This window comes from Hippoglossus stenolepis, chromosome 24 (assembly GCF_022539355.2).
Source record: "Hippoglossus stenolepis isolate QCI-W04-F060 chromosome 24, HSTE1.2, whole genome shotgun sequence".
Classification (NCBI taxonomy): Eukaryota; Metazoa; Chordata; class Actinopteri; order Pleuronectiformes; family Pleuronectidae; genus Hippoglossus; species Hippoglossus stenolepis.
In genome coordinates this window covers 9,434,737-9,440,736 of record NC_061506.1, presented here as the reverse complement: position 1 = coordinate 9,440,736, position 6,000 = coordinate 9,434,737, and the positions used below count along the sequence as shown (strand labels likewise).

Sequence of the window (6,000 nt, the reverse complement as noted above, 5' to 3'; positions counted from 1 at the left end):
CAGTTTTGTGGCGATATCACCAGCCAAAGGGCCTGTGGGAGAGTCACTCTGGGAATCTCCCTGTCCACCAGTGTGTGTGTCATAGTGGTCACCTTGAGGTTTGACCGTGTCTCTACCAACAGGGAGCAATGGATCTGTGAGCTAACATACTAGTTTGACATTTCCATAGAAATGTTCAGTTGTTGTTCTGTAAGTGTAGGCTGATGTGAGGAGGAATATTCTCCGTTTATTTCACTATATTTCATTAATAAAAGTTGGGGTTTAATAAGAAGATGCAGGAAATTACATTCTACTGAATATTTACCATTTAACTTGTGAACTTAACTTCTTAAATGAACTCCATACAATCAAAACATATCTCTGCATTTCTACTGTTGCTGAATCAAACAGTAAATACAAGGAAAACAGAAGTGAAGAAAAAACAGCCTCTTTTATTTGGTATTACCTAACCTGAGTAACTGTTTTTGTCAAAAGATGGAATATAGTAAAATATAGTAAAAGTCTTAAGAATTAAGTCGTAAAAAAGTATAATCTTTGTCAGAAAATTGTGTCTTTGCATTATCAGTTAGCAAATGTTTGGCGGTTAAAAAACTGGATCATAATCACAACACAACAGGAGTATTAAATGAAACAAAAAGCAACAGAAATTACTCACTCTTCCTCTTCTGAAAAAACGATTCGCCGTTGAAGCGCAGAAGTATCCTAACAAAAATTTGTTTGGCTGTGCGTCTTCGGCTGTGGTGTTGCGTTCTCTGAGGGATGAAGTTGTACTTGTGAACTGTTTATTATTGTGACTTAGAAGTATTCCTCTTCATCCAGCATCGGGTTCAGACTAGGACTTATCCATGGGTACTGAGCTGGTTCTAAAGGACCAGAGCCATAATTCCCATTACTACTGCGATTGATCAGTCAGTCTGCTGTAAACAAAGATTTATAGGTAAATTTAAGATAACAGCCAAGTGTGGACTTTTTGAGCAGACAGTTAGTGAATAAATTTCTACAGTCTACAGCCCTGTCAAACAAAAAACTCATATTACTCAAGTGGGTGACCTCAATTTTCAAGTAGAACTTCCAAACAGTGAGGGAGAGGGAGGGTGAGAGGGAGGGAGGGAGAGGGAAAAGGAGAAAATCATTTGAGTAGCTAAATGAAAATTAGCAGCTTTAAAGAGCCTGAGGGCAAAGTGGAGTCGTGTCCCCCATGGCTACGCTTTAAAGAAGGAGGGAATGAATCAAGCTTGACTGGATCCTCTCCTGCCTCTTCACCTCCTCCTCCTCCTCCTCCTCCTCGTCTCCCTCTCTTCTCACTCCCTCGCTCTTCTCTGTTTTTTACTAATAGCCTACATGGGGAGAGATGGAGGAGGGGGTGGGGGTGCTAAGGAGATGAATGAGGGGTATAAAAGCAGTTCGTGAAGGTGAGGACAGGCTGGAGCTCTTCTTTGCTGATTTTTTTCTGACCCTTCTTTTGGGTTACCGTTGACTTCAAGTTTTGGACTTTGGACACACAACTTAAGAAAATATTTTCCCTTCTTTTTCCTCTTTTTTTCCTATTTACGTTTCCCCTTTCTCTGTTTTCTCCATTATTATTATTATTATTATTATTATTATTATTATTATTATTATTATTATTATTATTTCCCTTGATGCCCTCTTTTCTCTCCACTCTGGGTGTTGGAAGTTTGGCCCCAGCTGTTGCTGCTTCTACACCCAGGATTGAAGCATGAACCCTGGGGCCTTCTCCAGCTCTGGCCCCCTGTCCTGGGCCATGTACCTGATGAGGAAAGGCCGGACAGGCAGCGGACTCTTTGGTAAAGCTAATTCTTCTTGGCACCTCGTGGTCGTCACCATCACCGTCACGCATGTGCTAACTCATGCCCGTTTTGTGTTCTTTATTTTTTATAAACCAAAAAAAACTACGTTTTTGTCATGTTTCCCATTTGTGGAGGAGAAATGTTGTGTTTACGTCATTTGCGACCATGAACATCCAATAATCCTCAAAACCCTCATGCGTTTTATTCTCCCATTTTATTTTATACTCAAACTGTCGTGGTCACCCATCATCATCATCGCACTCTTCCATTTTACTCACACTGCAGGAATCACTCCCTCATTCGCTGCTTCACGACTCGCTGCATTCAGATACGTTGGAATCATCGCTGTGTTGTTGTGTCTTCTGACGGCTGCAGAGGTGCACAACTCCTGTATGCAAACCGTTGTGTGTTTGCTGTCGTTAAAACAGTTTGCAGCTCTTTTACCAACACTCAGAGATTGGACACACAGTTAAAATGGTAAACAGTTAATATGGAACTCGCTATTGAAAGCGGAGAGTGAGAGTTTTCTTGGAGGAGTTGTGTGCAGGGATCCAGGAGGGTTTGCAGGAGCTTTTCGGGGGAGTTTTAAGTGCTGTTCAGGTACTGATGATGTGTTGTCTGGTTGTACTGGGTTGTTGATATGTAGGTCATACTGGCAGAGAATGTGTGTAAGCCTGCTGTCCCAGTTTGAATGTAATGCTATAATACAAAGCATGAAATGTAGTTTAACATGATGCTTACAATTTAAGTTTCGGGATATTTGACTTTTGAGGTGATTTATATTTTTTGCTAGCGTGATGTCACCTATTTACCTGGACATATCTTTTCTATCTTTTCATCGATGGTCAAACAATCATAGCGTTTTTTGACTCAATTGAATATTTGTATTATTGTGCGTTTTGTGTGTGATTGTATGCTTCACTTCTCATTGAAAAAATCCACGGACACCGAGCAAATGTCAGAGTTGAAAACAGACAGATTTTCTCTCGAATTAATCAAATATCCTACATTTTGCAAGGCTGACGCTAATATTTGCTGAACTGAAGCTGCAAATAGATAAGGAAAAGAAAAAAGTTAGTTAGTGAGTTGAATTATAACAATTACAACAGCTAGTTACAGAAATATCAGATTGGTACAAAAACTACAAATCTCTATACCTGTGTAATAAGTAAAAAATCATATTAATATCTTTCTTATTTGATGCATTTTTTATATTAATCCGACTGAATCCCTGATGACACCATATTTCTACAGCCCCTGATGATATGAAGCAAAGCTGGTATCAATAACTTTGATAGGTGATTGTGCCAGGGTATTGATTATGGATCAGGGGACACGGTGCAGCTCCCATTACGAGGCAGTCAGTGGGAAATGCTCGCTGAGTGAAATCCAACTCCACTCCCTCTGTCGAGGTCTTTTCTTTCTTTCTCTCCTCTCTCTTTCGCTGATCTCTATACACCGAAACAATATTTCCATTTGTAGCATTTTATTCAATCACTTAGTGGTAAAAATCTGTTATTATACTTGTTAAATTCAATATTAAAATGTCAGATATTCTGTGGAAACACAGGCCGTCATAAAGTATTTTTTCTTGAGAACAGTGAATATTTTCTATGAGTTGCTGTCTCTGTTGTGTGTACACTTGGCGTAAGGCCTGAAATTTCCATAGATATACAGTTACAAAGCATCCTTCGGTTTTTGAATTATTTATAATGGTTATACTAGGAATAACTGCCCAGTGTCAGATCTAATGACGCTTACTTTCATGAAATTGCAGTTTTAGCATTTGCTGCAGGTTTAACATGTTGGGCTTGTAGAAAAAAATACAGCAATGTGGTGAATATAAAGAAAATATATAAGTGTGAGTTTAATCATGGAATCAGGAAGCTTTTTATTCATTTGAAGAATTTGTTTCTTTTCTAGACCAAAAAGAAATTAAGAGATTGTCTTCAGATTAAGAGAAAAGAAAGGATGAATAGGCCCCTTGACGAGGAAGTGAAAAATGGATATTTCCGAGGGCAAATCACATCAAGTCCATCTCAGGCCAACGTGAGAGTGGAGGCGTTTACATTTTTTATCATCCCCCCTTTGGCTACAAGAGGGACGCATGCAGAGGCAGACTGGCATTTCCCTAAAACTCATCCGACAGCTTGTTGATTTAGCTTAAATCAAATCGACTGACTCCCAACTGGGCCTCGCTGAGAACAGGCAGGTGCACAGTATGCTGGGTACTTAACCTCTAACCAGTAACAGTTTGTTAAGTTTGCTGGTAATGGGAAGTGCAAACACTACTTTTAATATTGAGCCAGGGTGAACTACAAATCCTATGTTTCTTGTAAAGGCCACACAAAGTTACTCTTATTGTTATTGTTAAGAAACATTACCGAAGCAATCTTTATAAAATTATATTTAGTTAATTATTATGAATAACATACATATTTGAGTTCTCTTCTTTGATTATTTTTGTTGTGATTCACAAGTTCAAAGACCAGATTGTAGTTTCCAGTATCCAGAAAAGGACATCTAAGAAAACTATATGTGCTGAGGAAGACCATGTGATATGGTTGATAGTTCCGGTGCAAGCGGATATTAAGTTGAAATTTGTCTTCTGAAATATATTTATTCCTTTTCAAGTATAAAATTTCTGCACGAATCTGTCGTAATTGGAAGAAACGATGAGGGTATGTTGTTAATTTACATATTTGGCAAGTGGCAACAAATTTGAAATACACAACGACATAATGTATAAAAAAATATAACCTTGCCGTGAAAGATTCACTTGTAGGAACTCCATCTTCATTAAACTGTCATTAGACTCTTGCAGCATTTGGTTAAGGTTTGTCGCTGAGAGCAGATGTACATCATGGAGTTGAGACTGTAAGTAATAATTCTAATGTTGTACTGTGAATATCCATCATAGTTTGTCCAACGTATATTGTTGATAAATAGCATCAGCGCTGTGGTGGTAAAAGTGGTTTAAAATGTATATTTGAATCAGATGTATGACTTGAAGCAACAATGGATTACATGTACATAGAGGCCGAGGTATATCAGGATATAATATCTGGATTATAATTTAAAAAAGAAAGCTTCAAAAAACAAAACAAACTGTGACCATATTTTGTTGTTGGATCATTATGTGTCATAAATTCACAATTATTACATTTCCGCTATCAGTGGGTTTGCATGAAGGAGAATCAAAACTAATCATAACAATAATAACAATCGTGAATAAATAAGGAATATTTTCCAGGAATTAATTAACTGTAAGTATACAAGTGATGAAGATGTTGTTTTAATAAATCACCCAATTCATGTTTTTGTTATCGTGCAATTTTGAATCTTTTTGGAAGTATCATATCTTCATCAACCATGCTTTTTTTTAACATTGACTAAGACTAAATACATGTGTATATCAGAGTTAAACATATAATGCAACTATAGAAATGTGAGTAAAAAGTCTTTTACAATTAGATAAAAGATTGCATCTCAGAATAAACCTAAAGAGACTAAATAAACAGCCCAAGAGTTTAAAAACACCGAAAACAATTGAGACGAATCTGAATAAGAAATTATATTATTTTATAATATGCTAAAAAAAATCAGCAGCCACATTAAAGAGGACGCAGCTTCCGCAAAAATGACTGGAATCTACAAAGTGGACCACGTTTACAATTATTATTTTATTTTTGTACAATTTTTGTAAGTGGATGATATTGAAATTACAACGTTTTTTCAAATAACTACTTAAATCAGTTTGTTGGAGCTGTTCATTCAGTCGTTCTTTCCGGAGGCAGGAGGACGGTGCCATGATTTAGATCACCTACTGCCCCCTATTGTCTATATGTGGTACTGGCAGTCTGAACTGGTTGTTGTGGCTTTTAGTTACAGCGAATTCTCTGGAAATCAAATGGTATGAGACATTTTTTTGTGTAAAAATGCTGGATAGCGTTAGAGTTTAAATTATGTGGGGGAAAAAACATCGGGATGAGCAAAAGAAGAAAAGCTTCTGCAGGAATATAATGAGGTTGGGGATATTTGGAAATTATTATCCTCTCATAACTTGATTTATTTGTCATACACGATTTCTTGTGGAACTTTTAGACACTGTATTCCGCATTTGACTTCATGTACTAAAGTCGTGGAGGAGCTGTTCCTCTGAAGCGCAGGAGGAAGTGCGCCTCTGCTCCCT

At 37.4% G+C, this 6,000-nt stretch overlaps 1 protein-coding gene across 1 annotated transcript in view; it reads left to right on the top strand.

Moving 5' to 3' along the window:
- The window catches only part of runx1 (RUNX family transcription factor 1), a 50,810-nt gene that overhangs the window by 22,825 nt on the left and 21,985 nt on the right, over nt 1-6,000 (top strand). The gene's annotated exons all lie outside the window — the stretch shown is intronic.